The 25,592-nt window shown below is 43.3% G+C and overlaps 1 protein-coding gene and 1 long non-coding RNA gene across 4 annotated transcripts in view; both read right to left on the reverse strand.

Annotated features, from left to right (window-relative positions):
• RBMS3 (RNA binding motif single stranded interacting protein 3) overlaps window positions 1-25,592 on the reverse strand; it is a gene marked incomplete at its 3' end in the record, with an annotated part of 779,945 nt that overhangs the window by 730,324 nt on the left and 24,029 nt on the right. The gene's annotated exons all lie outside the window — the stretch shown is intronic.
• LOC309515588 lies at window positions 1,042-20,689 on the reverse strand. Its single transcript, XR_014212534.1, has 3 exons — window positions 20,007-20,689; window positions 10,733-10,770; window positions 1,042-1,448 (listed from the first exon to the last, which is right to left on the reverse strand). It is a non-coding gene; the product is annotated as an uncharacterized lncRNA (long non-coding RNA).

The following is a 25,592-nucleotide window of genomic DNA, read 5'->3' on the forward strand; positions in this document are numbered from 1 at the left end:
TATGGTCCCTGGGAAGGACATCCCAGCAGATTTCCCCTTCCACCTGTGGAGGAGAGGTGGTGTACTTCTGGAAGCTTCCTTATTGTAGAAAACTCTGCAGCCATCTTCATCTCCAGTGGCACAAGGACAAAAAAAGAGAGTGTGTATTGCTATGATGCTTGGATGTTAAAGGATCCAGTGCCTCACCATTTCCTTGGCATGCGCCCAGAAAGGCAAGAAAACCACAAAAGCCAACAGAAAGATAAATTGGAGGGGGAGGAGGCAACAGCACCAAAATTATCTGGGAGGATCCAGCCTCTCTCCATCTTCCGCCCAGGTAATCTTAGATATGGTGGTTCCTCCACCACAAATTCTCTCTTCCTCACTATGGTGAGACAGCTCTGAGAGGTTGCCATTCTACAGCCACTTACCTTATCATTTCCCTTCAAGGGAGTTCAAGGTGCCATTTACAGCCGGCCTCACAACAACAATTGGTATGGTAATAGGTTAGGAGCGCAATCCAAACCCCTGGGCCTGGAGGGAGTCGGTGACTTCCACCACATCAACCGTTCTGCTGCGAAGGCCTGATGGGGTAGAAGGTTGTGCAGATGGGGATGGAAAAGGCCTCTGCTGCACCACCAGAGGCTGGCAGAACCAATCAGGATTGAGCCGAAGCCCTGCAGCATGCTGGAGTTAGGCGTCCCATACCATCTTATATATGTCTACCTCAATGAATTCAATGGGACTTATTCCCTGGTATCAGAGAGCAGGGTTGCGACCTAAAGTACTGGAATTAGAGTGACAGAATATTTCAGAGTCACTCTGTCATACTTGTGTGTTTGCTTTTCCTTTAAAAAAGGGGAGGAGATTTTGTTATCTGGATCTCCATACCTTGCAACTCACATCTCAGGTAATGCTATATCTGTATCCGGCATTTGATGAAGCAAGCTGAAATGTTCAGGCCGCTATGAACCATTTCAGATCCCAGTCTTTTTAGCTCTACTGGAGAAGTGTAAATGCACTTTACAACTAAAAACAAACCCTTTAAAAATATGCAGCAGGTCTGAACATAGGCCTGTATTTTATTCTTGATCTCTATAAATTTATACACACACACACACACACACACACACACACACTCTACTATATACAGTCGGTTTAGAACAAAGATCAAAATGTTATTATTACGTTGGGTTATTTAACTTGATGCAGTTGTCTCAGATGAAAGAGGAACACTGGCTTTGTAATGCGATTTTTCATTTGACAATATTGTAAAAAAATTAACATAGCATTAGATGAAACAAATTGTACGCTACAAGAGAATAAAAAGTTTCAGAGGATATTGTCCACTTTTGGTTTCCTGATTTTAACACTTGAAACAGGTTGGCAATATATCCCTGCACGCCTGGTCACAGGTTTTGAATTTTTTCTGGGAGATATTTCCAGTTAGGGATCCTTCAACAATATTCCTGAAAGAGAAGAAAAGAGAATGGAAATGTTAGTAAAGTGAACATATCCATCTCTCTGCTAATCAGAATGAATTTACAGCAGAAGAACTTGCTAAATGTGAACCCAAGAAAGGATCTTGGTGGGGTAAAAGCATGTAAAGCCAGAAATCTGGAGAAGTATGCAATTTCAGTGGGTTGTACCCAACAAAGTCGTGGTGTGAGTGTCTCCTCCCACCTCATGCTCCCTGCAGCCCTAAATCTGTTTCTCAGGGCTAGGGATCCTTCAGATCCTCGGTCCAGTATATCTGAAGGAGCATCTCCACCCCCATCATTCTACCCGGACACTGAGGTCCAGCACTGAAGGCCTTCTGGCGGTTCCCTCACTGCGAGAGGCCAAGTTACAGGGAACCAGGCAGAGGGCCTTCTCGGTAGTGGCGCCCTCCCTGTGGAATGCCCTCCCACCAGATGTCAAAGAGAACAACAACTACCAGAGTTTTAGAAGACATCTGAAGGCAGCCCTATTTAGGGAAGCTTTTAATGTTTGATGTATTACAGTATTTTAATATTTTTTTGGAAGCCGCCCAGAGTGGCTGGGGAGGCCCAGACAGATGGGCGGGGTATAAAAAATAAATTATTATTATTATTATTATTATTATTATTATTATTATTAAACAGATCTGGACTGGGGAGCATATGAGGGAGGAGAGGGGAAGGGAAGGGAAGTGCGAGTGGAAGTTGTTCCACTCAAGCAATGGCTTTGTTGGAAATAACACAATTTTCTTTTGGGAGGGGAGAAAGGAGATCTAAGGATAAATTGAGGAATGCCACTGTTTGCTAGCAGAAAACAGTTACCTTACCAACACACATTCTTCCACAGCAGCTACAAAGCAATGAGCAAGCTGATATGTACCAAATCGAATTATTTGGGAGCTTTAACAGAACTGCAAAAGGCAACTTGCAATCAGAAAGACTCATAAACTGATTTAAAAGCCAGTTTCATATTGGGGGAGAAATACTTCAATGGGAAGTTTCCACAAGTTTATGTCCAAAGTGCATTTGTCTGACTCCAGAGGAAGACCAAAGGGCAGGGTTAGAATTTCAGAATGATTCTGCCAACATGGGTAATTTGGGAGTAAGTGAGGAATGAAATTCTACGAAAGGAAAATACATAAAATGGTCAGAGGGAACAGACGACAGGGATGCTACACTTTTAATAGTTGTGTAGAACCGCACAACTATTAGGGGGCAGGAGCCCTGTCCACTTTTGCACCTGGCACCCTAGAGACAGAGAGTATATTACAGATTACACCTGTGATGGGGGAACTGTCGATCAACTACAAATTATCTGAAAGACCACCTGCCCTTTTATAGACCTGTATATCATCTTATATCATCTGGGGAAGTTTGATTCATGGTACCACACCCGAAAACAGGCATCTTCTGCTACTGACTCTGTACTGTACCATACCCTTCCTTCTACCATATGTGAAACATCATCCATCATTTGCTTCAGGCATCTTCTAAATACATATATTTTTGCTCATAAGATTGGACCCTGTTACCAAATTCCTATTTTTAATTTGTATAATACTGTTTAACTGGCTTTTTATGTTGCATTTTAAAAAATAATATTGTTCATTGTTCCATGTTTTATTTTTGTACACTGCTTGGAGATTTTAAAATATTAAGTGGCTTAGAAATGCTTTTAGATAATAAAAGTAGTATTATTTCACTTGGGGAAGAATAAACACCCAAGTGACAAATGAATGGTAAAGAACCAAGCAGAGCTGTTGGTCAAAAGGATGTGATGAGGCGCTGTGAATTGCAAACAGGAGTCCAATATTGGAAACATTGCAAGGATGGCAAATGCCCTCTGTCACAAATTTAGCAGAAGCATAGTCTCTAACAGGCAGATTGAGGAGCTAGACTGCTCCACTTGGCAGTGATTTGGTCTCCATTGGAGAAGTGTCTTCTCTGAAGCTAGATCTGAAGAGGCTTTGAAAAGCTTGTGCAATTTGTTGTTGGAGTGGCATACAAAGGATGAACAAGTTAAATCTGTGATGATAGATTGGGCAAGAGATGTGGGACATAACATAATGTTTGAAGATTGGGAAAGGTTGTGGAGGAAAGGGGTCAAGTTTACTGCATGTACAATGTTAAAGGAAAATATAATGAAAATGATGTATAGATGGTACTTAAGTTAGCAAAGATTTATCATAATAGTGATGATCTATGCTGGAAATGGGGACGCGGGTGGCGCTGTGGGTAAAAGTCTCAGCGCCTAGGGCTTGCCGATCGAAAGGTCGGCGGTTTGAATCCCCGCGGCGGGGTGCGCTCCCGCTGCTCGGTCCCAGCGCCTGCCAACCTAGCAGTTCGAAAGCACCCCCGGGTGCAAGTAGATAAATAGGTACCGCTTACCAGCGGGAAGGTATACGGCGTTTCCGTGTGCTGCGCTGGCTCGCCAGATGCAGCTTTGTCACGCTGGCCACGTGACCCGGAAGTGTCTCCGGACAGCGCTGGCCCCCGGCCTATAGATGTGAGATGGGCGCACAAACCCCAGAGTCTGTCAAGACTGGCCCGCTCGGGCAGGGGTACCTTTACCTTTACCTTATGCTGGAAATGTAAAGAAAAGGAGGGTACCTTTTACCATATGTGGTGGACCTGTCCCAAGGTGAAAGATTTCTGGGAGAAGATTTATAATGAGCTGAAAAAAATGCTGAAATACACATTTGTTAAGAAACCAGAGGCCTTTCTTCTTGGAATAATAGGTCTGGAATTGCCCCAAAAAGATGTTAATTGTTTTTGTATGCCACAACTGCAGCTCAAATTTTATTAGCCAAGAATTGGAAAACACAAGAAATACCAACAGTGGAGGAATGGAAGATGAAGATGATGGACTTTTGGGAGCTAGCCGACCTGACCGGAAGAATCCGCGACCAGCAGGAGGAGGAGCATCAGGAAGAACGGAAGAAATTCAAAGACTGTTTATCCAAAAATGCTAAGATAAATTAAATAGAAATACTTGCAAAATAATAGTTAGGCTAAGGATCTGAATATGTGAAATTATAAAACAATATGTTTAAAGTTAAGATGAAAAGAGATAAAGATGTTAAGAGGATTAAGTAAATTTTATGAGATATTATTTTGGAAAGCCGTTACAATGAGACATAATGAAATTCAGTCAAGGGAATTTGAGGAAGTCATTTAACTATGATATTAATATTGGATCGATTTCAGTTATGATTTGTGTTTGTTTGTTTGTTTGTCTAAAAATGTGGAAAACTAATAAAAAAATTGGGGGGGGGGAATGAAAAGCTTGTGCAAGGCATAAGAGGAATCCCTGATCAATCTTAACCTCATTAAGGTGATTCCAACACCATCAGCTGATCACGCCTTGCTCCACTCCTGCGATTACCCCATCCTTGTCTCTGCTCCCCTAATATAATCTATGCCAGGCATAGGCAAACTCCGGCCATCCAGAAGTTTGGGACTACAATTCCCATCATCCCTAGCTAACAGGACCCGTGGTCAGGGATGATGGAAATTGTAGTCCCAAACATCTGGAGGGCTGGAGTTTGCCTATGCCTGATCTATGCAAAGGCTGTGTCAACTTCAATAGTAACCTCAGTGCCTCCCCCCCTCTTTTTTGGAGGGGGGAATGAAAGGATGGATGAAAACAGTAGTAGTTTCTTGTTCAGCTAAAGAAAATTTCAAGGAGACCCTATTAAATAATAATAATAGCAGACACTGATCCTGCTCCAATTGTGCACCAGTCTCTCAAATAACAACTAGTGAACACAAGAAGGTGGAAAGGAGTTGCGCTTTTGGTTCAATTTGCAGAAAGGCAAAATCTGGGTTGCTAGATGATGATGATGATGATGATGATGATGGGTAGGATTTGGCTCATTCCATTAAACCGAAGAGGCTATGGACTCAGATTTCATGAATGCCTTTGCTCCAACCACCATTCTGAGACGGCTGAAGTTGACCAGAAACTTGGAGAAATGTCAAAAGAAGCATGTAGAATGACGCAGGGGCTGTGCGATTCAAGGTGGGTGGGGAATGGCAAAAATCCCACTGGGTTTGCACAAGCTTTAGGCATGCCTAAAGCAACTATTTTGGCCCTAGTCATTAATTACAAATGGGCTTGGGGGGCGTTTCAGATGAAATAAGCACAATATGGAAGTAGGAGCAGTGGGGATCTGTGGCCTGGGATCCAAAGAGCTTCTTAGTAGTGTGGCCACTTAAGCACTGCCCCCATAGGAGGAATTTTTTTTAAGTGCTGATTTGCATATAACGTGCATATCCTAATTAATTTGCATAGCTGCAGTTTGGAAAGAATTACTTAAACCTAAATGACAGTACAATGCACTTCCCCATACGTAGTGGGAAAGGTTGTGACCGGGTGACCCATGTTCCTGCTCACGGGGCTAGCCCAAGATATTTTGCTGCCTGAGGCGAAGAACAAACTGATGCTCCCTCTTCATCCCACAAGCAAGGACTGGCAGTTTAGTTTTAGTTCAACACTGGATAGTTTGGGAGTGGGTAGGACTTATGGCAAGTACAGCGCTGTCCTCCAACGGACAGAGATGCCCAGGGAATGCTTAGAAAGAAGAGCCAGGGAGCTGCCATTGCTGCTGTCCAATATTTGCTGCCTGGGGTGGTTGCCCCACTTTGCCTAATGGCAGGGCTTTCTCCATCTGCTGTCCAGATGTTGTTGATGGGGAACTCCCAATGCCCTTGTGCTGTCCCCTTATAATGGTTCTTCATCTTCAAGCTGGGCATAGTCCAGACAGTCCCTCAAACATAGGGCCTTCCTCAGGCAGCCCTTCAAACAGAAGACTGCAAAATTAGGAACTATCGCTCTAGGAAAGTTGGTTGTAACTTCCCTGGGGGCTCTCAGTGTCAGTAGTTTCACAGTGCTTTAGCTCATAGAGAACCAAAACTTTCAAAAGGGAAAGAACAGAGAAGGGGAGAGACCTAGGACCTACCACACTGAAGGACCCCAGAGGCTGCTGATTTAAAACACAGTGGTCAGATCTCTAGCAATGAACACACAGCTTCTGAATACACATAGCCACCAGGTGGATATTTCAGGGCTGGTTCTCAAATACAGCCATGGCTGAAAGAGACCTACTATGCTATCTTAAATTCTGTACAGTGGTAGGAAAAAGACAGTGACTCCCAAGCACAGTTCAAAACTAATTAGTGGAAGTTGTTTTAGTGTTCCAGGCTCATAGCTTTAAAGAAAAATCCAGCTGAATGTATTGTATGAATGAGAAAATGCCACTGTGGGGAGCTGAGTCATTAACTTTGGAAGCCCCTTTGGAGATGATGCTCTACTGACATTGTGAGAGGATTGCTATCTTTTCCTTTCAAAGGGAAACTTGCAAAGGAACTCCCATGTGAAGCTTTCCCCGGCATAAATCCCATGCTAAGCAAGTCTGCACTCGCTGCATTTCTGACTGTTGCGCACAGAGCCTTTGTCAGGGAAAAAGCCAGCATTAAATGTTAAATGTGCAGGCCACATTTGCTTTAAGTAAGCTACTGTTCTGTGGACGTCACCTGCCACCCATCTAACTTTCCAGATGACCAATATCCTAGTCTGTGGACCTCATATATGGCATGGGCAGGGAGAGACTCTGTCTTGAATAAGGCCAAGTAGGTGTGTGGAACCTTTGGCCCGCCAAAGGCTGCTGAACTGCAACTCCCATCAGCCTCAGCAAGCATGGCAAATGGCAAGGGATGTTGGGAGTTGAAGTTCAGCAACATCCGGAAGGCCAAAGGTTCCCCATACCTAAGGTTCACAAAAGGATGGATAGGTGAGATACTAATGGTTGCACCCATGTTTCGATTCTTGGTTGGTCGAAACCTGTGTGCACACACACATGCATGGATGTGCCTGTCCTTTACAGCCAGGTTGGTTGGTTCTTCGCAGAATAATACAATTAAATTCCTGGCTGAAATTAACACTAGAACATCAAGTTCAATGTAAAGGCAGCAGGTGTGCCTCTGTGATAAATCTCTTTAGAAAGGGGCACAAAAGCTGTTGAACAGATGCAGTAATCACAATAATTAGAAGAATTGTGTTGCACAGGGAACTGGAGGGAAAACATGAATTGAAGTCCAAGTTATCCTACTGAGCAGAGACAGGAAGGCAGGAAATCTCCCGAAGGAAGAATTCATGGGGGAGTTTTCTTCCTAAATAATACAGCATCCATTCCATAGGAGTTAAGTAGGAAGAAAACAATGGCATTTGCTCATACCTGTACACTTTTATATACCAAGGCGCTTTATTAAAGGTTTCATATTTAGGTAGGACTATTATGCAGTCATGTAAGATACCTGCTGATAAAGGTTTTGTCTGGCTTTTAAAAATAGCATGGGTTTGAATGATTTAAACAGTAATTTTAGTAACTAGCAATGCAGACTTAGACATGTCCACTCAGAAGTGCCAATAGGCCTTATGATCAAGTGAGCGGGTATAGGCTTGCGGTCTGAAATCTGTATTTTCAACAATATAAATAGCTTGAAGACAAAGATTCATTTTATGGTCTAGACCAGGGGTAGTCAACCTTTTTATACCTCCCTCCCACTAATGCATCTTTCTTGATGGTAAAATTTCCTTATCGCCCACCAGTGCTGCAGTAACATATGCCACAGAACCCACTACCACCCACCCGGGAATCCTGAAACGCCCACTAGTGGGCGGTAGGGCCCAGGTTGACTACCCCTGGTCTAGACAGCGGAGATACAGACCAGGCATTTTCTGATTCAGAGGTGGGGAATCTATTGCCTTCCAGGTGAAGCCAGACTACAACCACCTGACCACCCTTGACTGTTCTTCCTGGGACTGATGGAAGATGGACCCCTATTGTATCTACAGAGCCACATGTTTCCTAACACTGACCTAATTTCTTCCAGCGCGTTCATCTGCTTTGTCCAAAAGGGCTGTTAACTCATCAGGAAAATGGCATGATAATTTTTTCAGACGTGGGGCTAACTTGGTGGCATCTGCATATTAACAAAGGAACACCCTTCATCAGCATTTCTCAGTGGGGGAGAAGTAGCGAAGGGACAGCCTCGACTCCCACACTCCACTAGATCTGACACAGCTGGACACAAGAGGATGAGACTTGGCTGCCAAAGCAGCCTAAAGATGTTAGCTGAATGCAAAGGAGGCGAGGGGCAGGATGGAGGAAGGAGAAGTCAGGGCAAACTGCAACAGCAGCAGCAGCAAATGATGGAGTTTTCAGGGGAACTCCACAGAAGCAGCAAGAAAAGCAAGATGAGGCTAGATGCATGTGGTTGTTAGTCTAGCAACTGCACAGGCCTGGAGACACCAGAGTGCAAGGATAGAGGTATGTAAAACTTGGTATGGGAATTAAGCCTCGCAGGAATAATTAAGCCTCACGAGACCCTGCATGATGAGACGAGATTCAGATCTCCTCCAACAAAGGAGAAAGTGTCTCATCAAGTCTCCTCTGCAAAGTTGGATTCTGAAGGGATCTTATCACTCTGTTGTGTCCTTCAGGGAGTATGACACTTGCATGTCCATAAAACTGACCTCACGGACCTACAATTGCCAGTACTGTTAACAAACTACAGTTCCCAGGATTCTCCAGGACTGTTAAAGTAGTATGAGAATGCTTTAAAAGTATAGTGTAGATGTGACCTAAATAAAGAGTTCTACTAAACCATTACATTTAAAGGGAAGCTCTGCAGGAGATAAAGATTGCTAAAATTCAAGAGCCATTTAAAAAAATTAAAATGCGGTTGTTATTTTTGCTCATTACAGTTTTATAAAGCTTTAAAGGCAGCAGTGAGACCAATCTTTGGTCCATGAGGCCATTTTCCCCAAATCATACCCAGGTGTAATGAAATAATATGTAATGTCAGGTATGTGGCAGGTGAAGACACATCTGCAAAAGGAGGAGGAGGAAGAGCCTTAAATTGTGTTCCTGGTTGTCGCTAGAAAAAGCAGGGCTCACATTTGGCATCTTTTAAATTTGGCACCAAACACAAGCCCCACTGGGACTGGTTCCAACACAGGATTTCCTGACTGGAGCTCTTGGGTGCAGCAGATCCGTGGTGAAAAGCAGTGCTGACTACAGCTTCTGCTGGGATCTTCCTTTGCAGCCTGCCATGAATTCAAGCCAGCTTGCAAAGGGTATGGCTGGAATGGAATGAGCCCATACTTGCTGGCTCCATCCTAGCCTTGTGCTCCCGGGGGCAAAGGAAGCTAAGGGACAAAGAGCCCTGAGGCCAGTTGCTGTTTTTGTTGCAATTGTTGTATTGTGAGCCGGCAATCCCAAACGGCCGGGGGGGGGGGTTGTTCCTAAGAAATACTGGAGAGTGGTCTGATTTTCACACACTGATTTGGCCTAAACCAGGGGTCAGCAAGGTTTATCTTGCCTGGGCCGGATCGGTCCCAAGGAGATCCCTCCCTGGGTTGGATTGTGCCTGCCCGCTATTTTGGGCGTCTGCGCATGCACAGACACATTTTTCAGTGTCTGCATCTGTGCAGATGTGATTTTCAGCGTCTGCGCATGCATTGATGCAATTTTCGGCACCGCAGAAGCAAGTCCCCGCGCCGCACCAGTTTAGCACAGCGCACGAGCTGGAAACTTGGTTCGGGGGAGGCTCGGAGGATGGTCAAACGACCACCACGAGCCACTTCTGGCCCATGGGCCTTAGGTTGCTGACCCCCAGCCTAAACAATCAATTCTTGAGAGCTTTGGGTTTTTCAGTTGTGCTACAAGCAGATTTGAATGGGGGGAGTAAATGAAACTGGTGTGATTCTGGTGCTGCTCTCCTGATTCCCTGTAATACATGTTCAGCTATACTAAGTAGAATGCAGAACAAAACAAAGAAATCCTAAGCCTTCAAATGAGGACTTTTGAGTCTGCAAAGAGCTTTCTGGATTTCCGACAGCTCAGCAAACACAACGCCCCACAATGAGAGCGGGGTGTGTATATTTCTCCAAATATTTTTTTTTCCTAGCAGTACGACAATGCATTGACCTACTAATTCATATTCATATTGCTTTCCTAGAAGCACACACCCAAAACACAAAAGCTGCATGATTATGCTTGATGAAGAAGTGCCAATTGAAAACTGAAATGGCTTATGGAAATGCAAGCAAAATTTCCCAGGTTTAACCCATTTCTCATTCATGTCCAATAGCTGAAGCAGATGATTTTAATGTGTTTACAGTCAACTCATTAGTTGGGAGGTACAGTATATGGAGGGGCAAAAGAGAACTCTAGCACAGAAACATTTATTGAAGGGTGGTCGTTTCTTACCATAGTCAATGAACTCCTGAGGATTTCAGTGTGAATCTCTGAAAAAAGAGAAAAAAAGTTTTAAAACCTTCTTTAGCTAATTAAGAGTTTAACTTTTTTTAAAAAAAAAAACTATTGGCAACATAATTCTATATGTTGAGTTAAATAAATGAATACTTATCTGATTGTTTCCTGGGATCCTTTTGTGCTTGTAATTCTTGAGTTAAGAGGAATTTTGTTTAAAAATGTGTAATTACGAAGATTTGGAAAAGGAACTTGAGAGCAAATTACAGCTTGGCTTTAAGAAGTGAAATCGTTCAGGGTTCAACAGTAAATGCTGGTGCTTCAAGTTATACAGGAAAAGTACAAGGTAAAACAAAAAAAGGATAATGTGCATTATGTGGCCTGTAATAATATTTTGTCTCAGGTTTATAGTGCAAAGCGGCAACTCTGGTTGACAGAAAGGAGAGAGCATCCTCAATCACTGGTTAATGAAATAATGAACATGTCTCGGTCAAGTATTTTCTGACAGGGGTTTTATAAAGCTTAACTGCAGATCTTTCAAATGCTCCTAAAGTACAAAGGTTGCAGAATATAGCCTTTTAAGAGGTGCATGTTACAAAGCAACACCCATTCCCATCAATCCCTGTTGTCAAGGTCACAGCAGCCAAGGCAAAAACTTCATTGCCTCTCCTCAGCAAGAACAGAGTAAGAACAGGAAACTCTTGACTTTTTACACACACACACACACACACACACACACACACACAGTACCTCAAACTATGTACAATACTGAATAACTGGTGCAAATTGGTCCAATTTGCATTGCTCTTGCTAACCAGATGGAGGGAGGGACTGGAAGGGACATAAAGTTGCACCCACTGGTCACAGGAATCTCTTGATTCTGAGATTTCTCCAGTCTCTGCCCAGTTCTTATGGTTACAAAGGAACCCAGGTTAAGGCAACAGGTACCTCAAACTAAGGAAATGTCATGGACTTGTTGGACGCAGAAGAATGGTGGGAGGAACCAGCTGGGTAACCACTAAGGAAAGAAGGCTCAGGGCCCAGAGAGTGGTGGTGGGACAACAATGAGTGGTCAGAGGGAGAAGAGTCGGGAGCTGAAAAGGTAACAGGGCTTAGTGAGCTGGGAGAATCTGTGGCAGAGAGAAGCCCAGAATCGTAGGCAGAAGCTGAAGCAGGGAGAGGAGGGAGGCCAAGAGGCATAGATGAGTCAGGCTGGTGTAGGGCTGGGCGATGTATAAATATATTGTCTAACACCAGTTTGAAGTTCACATTGTGTTAATTGTTTCATAATATTTGAGCTGGCAATGTATCGCAAATCACAATGTGTGTAAGGGCTAGGCCAGGCATAGGCAAACTCCGGCCCTCCAGATATTTGGGACTATGATTCCCATCATCCCTGACCACTGGTCCTGTTAGCTAGGGATGGTGGGAATTGTAGTCCCAAACATCTGGAGGGCCGGAGTTTGCCTATGCCTGGGCTAGGCGATATCTGGTTTTCAACATCATGATAACTCACCAACTAAACATTGTGATAACTCACCAGCTAAACACTGCAATGTTATCAGCAACTAAACCTCACCATATCACCAGCTAAACCACATCACCATTGTCTTGATAGTCTCTGCGTTGTTCCTTCCTTAATTCACATATCATGATATATTGATATATAATGTTTAGCTGGTGATATATCATTATATTGAAAACCAGTTATCGTCCAGCCCTAGGCTGGTGAAGAGTCACTTGCCTTCCTCCTGCAACAAGCTCCCCTTCCCCTCTGCCTCCCAGAACCAGAAGAGGCATCAAAAGGGTGGAGGAGAGGTTGCCTTCATGTAGGCGCAGTCTCCAGTTGCTTAGGGGAAAACCCTGGAGAGGAGGGGATGGTGTAGGGAGGCAGGGACTTTCAGTCTCAGCAACCGAGCCATTGGGGCAAGACCTAGGGATGAGCTTCTGTACTCATTAGGCCTGACACTCCTCCAAGTCTGTGCAGATCGTCTTCTTGCTAGTGAAGAGTTAACTCCAACTTGCAGTGTGATTTACTGCAGGCTCCTTCCTGTCAGGAATCCAACACCAGGGTCCAACAGCAAAGGATCCAGCACAACACTCAGGCAAAGAAAGCTACTGACCTGGTATCTACAGCTCCATTAAAAGTGGGGGAGCCTCTTCTAAGACAGTGCCTGTGATTTGCATTTTTTAATAAGTACAAGTATTTAAAATAAGTATTATCTATTTAAAATAATGTGCTGGCAACTTAACCAGGGGCACCTTTTTAGTGGATCAAATGTTTTCAGTTAATTAATCTAACCAGCTAATCAACTAAACGTTGCAACCCTGCTCAGCAGATACCATGACAATAGATTAAGAGGAAGCCTATCAAGCAGGAATACCATTAAGAGTAGACCAGGGGCCCCCCACATTTCAGAGCTCTGTAATTGTTCCTCTGTAGCACGTACATGCCTGGCAAGCTCACTGGTTCTATGCACTGAATAGCTGTAGTTATAAACAAGGAAATCAGCTTGCGTGGCGGCACATGCCAAGAAAGGCACAAGTCCCTTAGCTTAAAAAGAACAATGACGACTTAGCTCCTTTTAATTACAAGAAAACACACAAAAACACTGCTTTTTTCTGCCATTTAATTTCAAAACCCATTATTATTGTCATCAGTATTCCTAAGGACAAAGCTATAGCCTGATCTGAAAACCTCCTTCTCTGCTTTGCAAAAATAAATTCCCCCAACCTGTAACTGAAATGGAACATGCTACGTAGGAATTTCACACTTCCTGTAGGAAATGCATAATGTTTGAAGCCATCCTCAGTGGATTACTGGGAAGGACACTCCGGCTTTAGCTTACAAAGCACTGCTAGAGCATGTAGAGTTATTGATTTATCTTACAGAATTCTGCTATGCAGTGTAGTTCTTTCTTATTTAGCTTTTATAGCACTGCGGGGATCATTTAATATTTTTTTTCTCCCCAAAAGACCTCTGATGTACTTTATTAATCAGAACATGTACCTTGCATCAAGTCAAATTTTAAGAAACAGTAACCTGGTTCCGATCTAAAATACCGATTTCTGGACACTGCCCTTTACTTGCATTTATTGACTCCTCCCTATTCATCCTCTCTCTCTATCTTGTTTTAATCAAGTAGGATTGCAGCTTCAGCTAAATTTTCCTTCTGAAGAAGAAATGCACTGATGGTCAAGGTCGATGGAAAATTGACATTTATGACCAGCCGTGTATTTCCTTCCAATGCCTATGCATCTACAATTCAGGAGACTTTCTACAGGTGGGGCTATAATTATGGTTCCTCCAACTCCCATCCAGCTTCTTTCATCTTTTTGTTGTTGTTCTACAATTCAATGTAGTGTTGTTGGTGTTGTTAAATCTTATGAAAAGGTGGCATCAGGTTAAGTGGCAAGGTAGAGGGCAGAGAAGGGGCTGATTTAAACCAAGGACAGCCAACATGGCCCCTTCCAGATATTGTGGATTACAAATCCCATCATCCCTCAACCTTGTCCATCCTAAGGGCTGATGGGACTTGTAGTCCTTGTAGAGAGCACCGTGTTGGCTACCCCTGGTTTATCTCTTTCTTCCCCAACAGCCATTTTGTGCCTCAAATTCCCCTACCCCTGGTTCCTTTTCTCCCCCAAATGTGAAAGATACATGGATCTCCATGTTTCCATCCGTCTGGAAAAAGAGCAGCTAGGGGAATGGATTGAGTAGACACATGGCTGGGAAAGAAAAAGAAGGTGTGTAGAGCATAAGGTTTGTATCCAAGAGGCAATGGCCAGATTCAATTCCTGGCATCTCCAGGTAAGGCTGCGAGAGATCACTGTCAGAAACTCTGGAGAACTTTCACCTGTCAACATAGATGACACTGAGCTAGATTGACCAATATACCAACACAACCTTGACCTTCTTGTATTATTGCTGTTCTAACACGACCAGAGCAGAGTGGGATGAATCCAGGGGGAGAATGTCAACTTCCTGATACTTAAGAGCTAACCTGTACCTTCTTGAATCTACCTGCACATTTTTCTCTTGGCAGAATGTCACATCGTACGCCCATTCTCACCCCCACCTTCCCTTCTAATGCGGTATTCATAGTGGCCTCTGTCCCTTCTTGCACCTTCCTGCGGATTTTCACACTATCAGATCTCCCAGCTTTTAGTAACAACACGTACAGAATTGTTGTAGCACTCCATTATGCACTCATTAAATTTAATGCATTCTTCTGAACGACTTTCCTAAAGGAATTGCATCTGACCCTCTCTCTTGGCCTTTTCTAGGGCATCTGTTTCGTGCTGTTCCCAATATCACCACATCTTCCTATCCCACAATTTCAAGAACCATCCCATCTGTTAAACCTGTCACTTCTGAAAAGGAGCCTTTAGTCTCTGCCTTAACAATATGCACCACAAAGTACTTCTTTGCCTGTGATTATCCATCGCTTTCTTCTCCTATTCAACACTTGCTTCTGTATGGCCCAAACTAGCCTAAATACCGTATTTTTCCGTCTATAAGATGCCCCCATGTATAAGAAGCCCCCTATTTTGGGGGACTCAGATTTAAGAAAATGGGGGGAGATGGTCTCATGTATAAGATGCCCCCTAATTTTTGACATTATTTTTTTAAGGGGAAAACCTAGTCTTATACACGGAAAAATACAGTATATCGGGAGGGACTCTACCCTGCAGCCACACATTAAGAAACTCACTGGTAACAACCACAACAACAAATAATTATTATTACTTGTACTCTGTCTGGGTTGCCCCAGCCACTCTGGGTGGCTTCCAGCAGAATATGAAAGAACACATGATGTATCTGACGTAACTCCCATATCTACAGATTGTTAAGCATGTTGCACAAGCTGCATACATACCTTTTTAAGGCAATTGATGAGGGCTTAGAACATATGTGACTCTCCAGATGGCACTAGATTCCAATTCCCATCAGCCCTAGGTCAGCATGGTCAATGGTTAGAGGCGATGGGAGTTGTAATGCTGCAATATCTGGAGGACCACAGGTTCCCCATCCATGTCTTAGAACATGGCTTCCCAAATGGGTCTCCAACTGTTTTTGGACTACAATTCCCATCATGCTGGCCACTGGTCCTGCAAGCTAGAGATGATGGGAGTTGTAGTAATAATAATAATATTTTTTATTTATACCCCACCCTCCCCAGCCAAGTCCGGGCTCAGGGTGGCTAACAAGCAATAATAAAAACAAGTTGAATGAATACAACTTAAAAAACAAGATTAAAATACAACATTAAAATATTAAAATGCAGCCTCATCACAGGAGGAGAAAAGAAAAAGAAAAAAGAAAGAGAGGGAGGGAATCAAAACTGATTCTAAACCAAAGGCCAGGTGGAACAGCTCTGTCTTACAGGCCCTGCGGAAAGAAATCAGATCCTGCAGGGCCCTGGTCTCATGAGGCAGAGCGTTCCATGAGGCTGGAGCCAGTGTTGAAAAGGCCCTGGCTCTGGTTGAAGCTAATCTAACTTCCTTAGGGCCCGGGACCACTAGGGTGTTGCTATTTATGGACCTTGAGGCTCTCCGTGGGGCATACCGGGAGAGGCGGTCCTGTAGGTACGAGGGTCCTAGGCCATGAAGGGCTTTAAAGGTAGACAAAACCTGGCTTAGAACTTCATCACTTCAAAAGTCTTTCCACGTAATTGCCCTCTGAGGCAGATATAAATGCTATAAAGTACTTCACAAGTTATGTTTCCTACATCTTTTAAGACTATGACACAATGAACATCAATGTTTGTATTTGCCATGCAGAGAGACACATTATATTGACCTTAATTTTCATCTGCCGCCAAGTCCTGCTTCCATTTCAAAGCAGATCATTGTAGTTTACACTTGTGAGCAAATTACCAATAACAGGTGGTGGTTGTTTTTTAAAGAAGAATTATACAGAAAGACTGGAAGTCATTGAGAATTAATAATTATTACTGTTACTACTCAGTTGTGCTTTTGTGCATCTCCTTCACACTTTGTTTACTTTCAGCTTTCTTTATTATCAACTAGTGCAGGTTTTAAATGGTGAGATATGAACCTCAGAGTTCTTATTCTGCGTGGCAACCAAAGTCATTTAATTAATAAATCAAAACTTTAACCTCGATCTTGAGTTTTGCTGCAGTTATAGCTTTTTGTTATCAGGAAACTTCAAAAGGCCTGCAGTGCCGTAAAACATTGCTAAGCTGTGTGTTTTATTTTGTTTTTTAATATCTATCTATATGTATATATTTTAAAGGAGCCATGATAAATAAGCCCATGTCATGCATTAAAAGAAGAAGCAGCCTTGTTATCCTCAGGATTGCTTTATTTTTCTAGTTATTTCCGTGTGTGTGTGTGTGTGTGAAGCACCATATTTGTGCAGGTGCGTGAAGTGCAATTTAGCGCTTCTGTGCATGCACGAGCGACGAAACCCGGAAGTAACCCTTTCTGGTACTTCCGGGTCACCGCGGGATGCAACCCGAAAAAGCGTAACATGATGCAAATGTAACATGAAGTATGACTGTATATTCTTCATATTTTAAACTTTTGGTCTATGAAAATGCATATAACAATCCCATTATACCTCCTCATATTTTTATCCCACCGTTCAGCCATATATCGTCACCAAAGATTGGTTCGCATCAATTAAAAGAGAGAGAGTGGAGCAGGTATACAAGGAAATGGAGGTATACGAGGGGAATGGAGTCGTTGTTAAAGAAGAGAGACCCAGTGGGGAACACTGGAACAAAGTGGTGAGTTGTAAATGAGCATCTATAGCCACCTGGAACCAGGTAGGTATTCTCATACTTGTACAAAGGTGCTGCAGCTGACTTGGCAAACCTTGCTCCTCTGACGGGCAGCAGAAGAGATCAGATAATACCTCTACAGCAACCCCTTTGGTCATTTGCCATGCAGCGCCACTGTACATTGCAGAAGATGTTAAGATGTGTTTGGAGTGAAGGCCACACCTGTAGTGCCTCTCACCTTTGCCATATGTAGCCTGGAAGGATGTCAATGCATTGGCACTACCTTGGAGATGTGCACATTCTGGGAGAAGATCATAGGTCAAGGACCCCTGGAGGGTTAAGTCCAGTCAAAGGCGACTATGGGGTTGCAGTGTTCATTTCGCTTTCAGGCCGAGGGAGCCGGCGTTTGTCCACAGACAGCTTTCCGGGTCATGTGGCCAGCATGACTAAACCGCTTCTGGCACAACGGAACACCGTGGCGGAAACCAGAGCACTGCATGGAAACGCTGTTTACCTTCCTGCCGCAGCGGTACCTATTTATCTACTTGCACTGGCGTGCTTTCGAACTGCCTTTAAACTACCTTTAAAGCACTATGATACCACTTTGAACGGTCATGGCTCCCCCCTGCCCCCCCAAATGGGAGCTGTAGTGTGTTAGGGGTGTTGAGAGTTATTAGGAGGCCCCTATTCCCCTCACAGAACTACAATTCCCAAGGTTCCCTGTTAAACCACCCTGGGACTTCTGCTGGTAGCTCTGTACAGTGGTACCTCGGGTTAAGTACTTAATTCATTCCGGAGGTCTGTACTTAACCTGAAACTGTTCTTAACCTGAAGCACCACTTTAGCTAATGGGGCCTCCTGCTGCTGCTGCGCTGCCGGAGCACGATTTCTGTTCTCATCCTGAAGCAAAGTTCTTAACCTGAAGCACTATTTCTGGGTTAGCGGAGTCTGTAACCTGAAGCGTCTGTAACCTGAAGTACCACTGTACTCCTTTCATTGGTGCTGCTCTGCACCCTCACTGAATGTTTCTGCCCAGCTGTAATACAACGCTGAACTATGATAATGCTTCTTGTTTGTCCGGAATGGAGAATACAGAGAGGTGCATGAATGTGTGTAGAAAGTACCCCACTGTACAAAGGTTAATTCGTATTTGTTGCTCTGCTCCTGCCTACGGCTTGCAAGAAAGTTGCTCGGAAAGGGCTCCCAGGGTGAAAATGGTTCCCCATCCCCGATGTAAAGCTAGAAAAAGAGCAAAATTGGGCAGGTGGAAATCGACCTTATCTTTACCTTTCTGGCACGTGAGCGGAAAGAAAAGAAAAACACATGCTAGGCCACCCCAGCCACAACAGTTGCCCTCCTTATGGTGGCTTTTCCTGGCCTTGCAGGACTGTGTGGGTGCAATGATGCTCTTGGGTTAATGCACAATCCCATGCCTTAACTCTGCAGAGGTCCAACCATTGCGTCCAATCCTAAAATGGTTAATGCGGCAGCAATGTCTGGTTTTGTTTTTTTTAAAAAAAAACACTATTAACTATATTTTGATTATATAACATCTCCTGTTTTTAAAGTCTACTTTATTACTATTTTTCATAAATATCTCATGCCCTTTTATGCAAACCGCATAGATTTTTAAAAGTTAAAGCCAGCAAAGGAATACATATACAAACATTTACCCCCAAAATGGCAGCCTGTGTTCACTCACGCCGAGTAGAACCAGTGCTTTTCTTCTAGGAAAACAAAATAAAAGGTTCCAGTACTGTGTACCCTTGAATACCCCCAGAAAAAAAAATACTGAGTAGAACTGCTTTGTAGAAAGGAGCTTTCATGATTTGAAAACAGAGACAGTGTGTGTACTTTTGTAACCCAAGAAAATCTTTAATAATTTTTTTTAAAGTGCATTTTAATTTAAAGCACAAGAAGGCATTCAGATTTGATAAGATTTCTCTGGTGAAAACCACAATGTAAGGAATTATCAAGGGAAACGGACATTTGTCTTGGATTCCCCCAGTTCTGAAAAGCGCAAGTTATTTCAGGTCAGCATAGATGTATGCTTTTAATCAGAGAACTTTGGCTCCTTTTCCTGGCACTGAGCAAGGAAACACACTATAATAATCCCAACAGCATAGGCAGTGGAATGGATCAATGCATTGGTTAGGATAATAACTTAAGAGCACTTGTGCCTTATATGAGGCCGCAAGCTTCTTCCTGCTCTCCGTGCTTCCAATTAGAATTTAGGCCCTCATTCCGGCTGGATACGGCGGCAAGGCTTGCAGACACCTAGGGCTAAATAAGCCAACCAGCAGAGGCCAAGAGGGTTGTCAAAGTAGGGTACATTTAATATATTGAGTTGACAGAGAGCAACCTCATTATTGCTGAAACGTGCTCTCTTCCTGCTAACCTCTTTGATCCTCTGTCTCCCGTGTCTTTTCAAACCCCCTCCCCACAGCTCAATAAGGATTATTCTCCCTTGCACACTCATAAGGGTTTCTAAAGCCTGGGTAGCTGCATTTTAAGAGCTCTACCTTAGTCATAATAATTCCCCGGTGCTGAATGATGCTGGAAAGGCGGATGAGTTGTTTATTTATAAAGCTCCACAGCTCCCACCCACAGGGCTTTCAACCAGGTTTCTGGCGGGAGCAAGAAACCTAGTTGGCTTAATGAGAAATAACTGCATAGCCCTCACTATGCAAATATCTACATTCTGACTGGCTGAAATAAAGAGGCGGGGCTATGCAAGGGGCAGGAAGTGAGGTTCTCCATTGCAAACCTTTTGCTATGCAACGGTCTTTGTTTTCCTCATTTAACTTGGAATGGCCAAGTCTGTCACTTTTGGATTCCCTTAATTTCTCTGTTTCCCAATCTTTAATTCAGTCCATATTTCCAAATCAGCTTGCGATCCCCCACCCTGCACCAAATACTTGTAAAAAGCATCAGCATTTTCCTGCACATCTCTTCTCATGTACACAGGATGTCATTTTAGCCTAATATACACATTTCCACCAGCAAGCTCCCCTAATGTAATGCCCGTTGCTGTATTTTAATTATTAATGGCATTTTCATCAATGCATCCATCCATTTCAAAATGCACATTTCCCCCAAAGTTAGGTATACAGTGGTACCTCGGGTTAAGTACTTAATTCGTTCTAGAGGTCCATTCTTAAGCTGAAAATGTTCTTAACCTGAAGCACCACTTTAGCTAATGGGGCCTCCTGCTGCCGCCAGAGCACAATTTCTGTTCTCATTCTGAAGCAAAGTTCTTAACCAGAGGTAATTTCTGGGTTAGCGGAGTTTGTAACCTAAAGTGTATGTAACCTGAAGCGTATGTAACCCGAGGTACCACTGTATATCTTTCGCTGGACAACTGCACTGCAAAATTTGGAGAAGCGCACATTTTGAAGGCTAGTCATGATTTGGCTTGTGTACTGTTTGGGGAAGAGTGAATGAAGTAGGTTCGCATAAAAATGCAAATGAATCCAAATTCCTGCCCCCGCCCCTACATTTGACATCTCATAATGAGGTTCAACACCCTCCCACTTTTTCTGTTGCACTCCCTCAAATACAAACACATACGTTTTTCCCAGACACTCCCTCCAAAGAGCAACGGTTTAGATATTCGTATTCAGAACGTTGGCAAAACAACAACAAGCGGGGAACTCATCCATCAAACTGAATTATGCACTCACCTGATCCGGCAAGTGAGATCTGCATGCAAAAACAGGTTTGCGTGCCTGCAGCTGATCCATATTGCATCCAGGGCAACGAAATGTTGCTCAGAATCATTCGGTTCAATTTCTCTGGGAATGTGTGAGTGAGTGACAGAGAGAAAAATGACTTGCACGTGACTAGGGCTGGATTGTGGCCCCTGGTTGCTTTTCCACATTTCAAAAATAATATTAATTCAAAGCCATACTCTAACTTTTGTTTGTTCTGCTTTTGGTTTAGAATTATAACCTGAAGTCATAAATTATATATCACTGATTTAAATTATATAATTATCAGCACCTTTCTGGCTACTAAAAGCTAGTCAATGTAAGGAGGCTATAAATTGCCAGGCCTTACTTAGAGAAGTCTCACTGAAATAAATGAGCATGAATATGTTAGGGCCATTAATTTCAGAACGTCTAACTCTATAAGTACAACTTAAGTTAACAGCACACTAAATCTGGGCTTTGTCAAATCACAAAAATAAGGGATGCACATTTGTATCTCACTGATTACATGGGTTTTTGGGCCCAGTTTATACTTTCAGTGCAGCTTAGATAACTATAGTCCATTTCCCCAATTAATTGCCAAGTTGGCTTGCATTTAGATAGAAAGGTATTTAATGCATACAATGCCATAAAAAGCTCAAACCTTAACAATAATCTAAAACACCGTGCTACAGTGCAATAATAAAGCCAGTAGTAAAACCAAGCAAGAAACTGAGCAGCCAGTAAACAGAAAAGGCATGGAGAAAAACTGTAAAACAGACACATTACTGGTGCATGGTTCAGCTATTTTTTTCCGAAGCATGTTCCGCAATTGGGACAGAACAACTGTGAAGGCACTTTCTCCCAGAACCGCTCACCTCATCTCCAATAACAGAACAGTACCTTTAATGAAGTTCCCAGCAAACAGGCAGATGTTATAACCACACTACATATATAACTAAGGGATGCAGGTGGCGCTGTAGTGTAAACCACTGAGCCTCTTGGGCTTGCCGATCAGAAGGTTGGCGGTTCAAATCCCCGCGAGGGGGTGAGCTCCCGTTGCTCGGTCCCTGCTCCTGCCAACCTAGCAGTTCAAAAGCACATCAAAGTGCAAGTAGATAAATAGGTACCGCTCTGGTGGGAAAGTAAACGTTGTTTTCGTGCGCTGCTCTTGTTTTGCCAGAAGCGGCTTAGTCATGTGGGCCACATGACCTGAAAAAACTGTCTGCGGACAAACGTCAGCTCCCTCGGCCAGTAAAGCGAGATGAGCGCCGCAACCCCAGAGTTGTTCGCGACTGGACCTAATGGTCAGGGGTCCCTTTACCTTTAACTTTACGTATATAACTATGTGGCACCAGTGGGCATCAGCCCAGCACTTCTTACAGTGCAAAGCCAGGAATTTTGGGAATCTGGCACTGGGATTCTTGCTATATTGAGGGCCTTGGCACTGGCTCAATGATGCCACCCTTCCAAGAGAACTTACAAGCATATAACTAATCGCCCCTAACGTTGAATGGCCATTTTTGCACTTGACTGAGTTGTGAACTATTACACCACCAGCAACCATAGTCAGTTTAAACGATGCCACCTCTCTATGTGAACATCCCCCCTCGAGCATGTATAACCTTATTGCCACTGAATCTCAACAGCCATTCTGCCAATCAAACACTGACAAAAGGCTTTGACCGAAAGTAGTAAAACACCTGTTTGAAGATAATCTTCGGGAAAGATTAGATAATCTTCAGGGGGGAAATTGCACCAGTTAGCCTGCTATTCATTCAAACTCAACTGGCTTTACAGCAAAAGCAGTGATTCAGCGATACATCCCCCCCCCTTCCCGAAAGGTTCTTACTCCTGGCAAAGTCCTAGATGCACATGGTCAATTGCACATCAGATTTAGGTAGCTTGTGCATGATTTTCTCTGCTGGATACATAAATCGCTTTCCAGGAGATAAAAATCAGGAAGGGATTAGCCAGGGATGAATAAGTGATACAAACACACACACACACACACACCCCTTCTGAATTTCTATGAGAAGCTTGATATATACACCCCTTCTCACATTACAAAAATTTGATGGAACTCGCTACTACGTGTGTGTGTGCGTGTACAATTAAAAATCAGGAAGGTTTGCTCCTGAGAAGGGAAGCTGACATGATCTATTGATCATGAGAACTGCTCTCCAGTCAAGTATCCACTTCTGTGGCAATGGATGTGCTTCTGAGACAAGGGCGAACAATTGCCTCTAAGAGCATTGCTTGTGTTTGAGACAAAACAATACCTGTAACGTATCACTGAGGACCATTAATGTAACAAAGTACCTGGTAACATTTCACCGGAGGATAACGGGAGATTCCTGAGAGGAGCCGCCATGGAACGAAGGCAACTTTTCAAATCTATTTATCAACCACTCAATGTTCTGGTCTTTTAAACTCAAGGAAAAACAAATGGAATACAGGAAACAATGACAGGCAATCAATAGACAAAGACAAATAAATAGAGCTGAACGCAGACGTCGGATGCTGGTGCTGTGTGGCGCATAAAAGCAGCCCGGAACAATTTGAAACCGAATCAAGAACTAAGACCATTTGGCCCAAGACAGTTTGCTTCCAGACAAGCCTATTACATGTGCAGAAGCCAACTCAACTTGCAGCTGATGGTAACTTCAGCTAAGAGGGACAGGGACAATTCAGGCAGAGGTAAATGGCCTGGTGGCTCAGGCAAAAGGCTGGAGGGGCTATCGCTGTTCCCTCAACCTTACAACCCAGCAAGCAGCTGTTTCACTTTGCCCAATGGTAGGGCTGGCCCTGTTGCAAACTAAGCCTATGAGGTTTATGAAAGTCGTCTCTTTCTTCCTTGCTGCTCATTACGCCTAGAAGTGTCACCCAGGAAATGTACCTCTCGTTTCCTGCAAATCCTTCCTCAAAGCCCATGTTTTTCATGAAGCCTTTATCCCAGCTCCTTACTCCCCCCGTTAGGATTGGGACGATCGGTATATTTCCAGTCCATGATATAGCTTCACATGCACTTATTCATAAGTCTGTTCCATCCATTGGCTGCGAATCTTGGAAGATCTGCTGCCTGCTTTTCGGGTGTTTTTTTTCACCTCGCCTGGGAGGATTGACTCCAGCTACAAAAAGGCTGGGGAAGAGGGTTGCTGTTGCTATTTTGCAACTTTATTTTAGATCTTCTTGCAATTTATGTGGAAATTGTTCAGTTTGGTTGTGCATTTTAAAAATGTTTTAGTTATTGTTTATGACTACTTTTGTTATGCATTTTTTTTTTCACGTTCTAAGCCGCATTGAGCATGGTTTGAACTGTGGAAAGGCAGCACACACTCACCACCTCCTCCTTCTCCTGCTGAACTAAATGAACTGCAGAAATACTGCCCTGAACTCCCAACAAATCAGGAGCCCCTTTTAGAAGTTTAGGCGGGTGTTCTAAATACTCAGGGAACACATATATCTTAGCACCTGACTTGACAGGTGTGTATCTGTTAAGGGGAATGAGCTAAACTGAGTAGTTAATATGCGTAACAATGAGCCAGACCCCACAGAGAATGTGCACACAATTCATCAATGAAGAGAGAACTGTGCATGTTTCACAGGCGACATGCATTATCTTCAGCAGGCCTTGGAGAATGTTCACATTTAGGTGGAATTTTGTAATGGTCATTATGCATAATCCCCCATAGGTCTTGGGGAATGTGCAAGTCTTGGCTGTGTTTTGTAAATTCTACATAATCTCCAACAGGCTTTGGGTGTGTGTGTACATTTTGTGCATTCTCTAGGCAATGTGTACATTCTCCAGTCAGTATGTGTCGTCTCCAAGAAACACGCCTTTTTTTTCTTATATGTGGTTCAGAAGTCTGTGATCTGGACCCCCTGGGCTGCTTCTGACCCACAGCCTAATCTTACGAGGCCTGCAACATACCCTGCACAAGGGGGGGGGTTATAAAATATAAAACATATAATTTGGGCAATCTCATAGTGAGATGTTGAAATTGTAGCAAAGTCGTAGACATCAACACCAAAACATTCAAACACAGGAAAGAGAGTTATTTCACACAGAAACTTTTTTGTTTTGTTTTAATTTACATTGTGTTTGTTCTATAGTAGTCCAAATTTTTGCTCGTTCTAATCTTTACAGCTTTCCCATTTTATACTTAACGTAACATCAGTCAATGTCAGTTGTTGGGCAGTATAAAAAAGACTGCTAATAAATAAATAAAGCAACCAATCCTAATCCGGTAATGCAGCTGCCATCACTGCTAACAGAATTTATCAAACGCAGATTCAAGGACTTTTAAATGATGAAGACAGAAGCCAACATATTTTAGACCAGTCCTGAGGCTGCTCTGCTATTAAAGGGGAAGAATTGAGTCCAACAGAGACCAAATTTAAGCTAGGGGGGGCTGC

The sequence above is a fragment of the Podarcis vaucheri genome, assembly GCF_965113315.1.
Source record: "Podarcis vaucheri genome assembly, chromosome: 12".
Taxonomy (NCBI): domain Eukaryota; kingdom Metazoa; phylum Chordata; class Lepidosauria; order Squamata; family Lacertidae; genus Podarcis; species Podarcis vaucheri.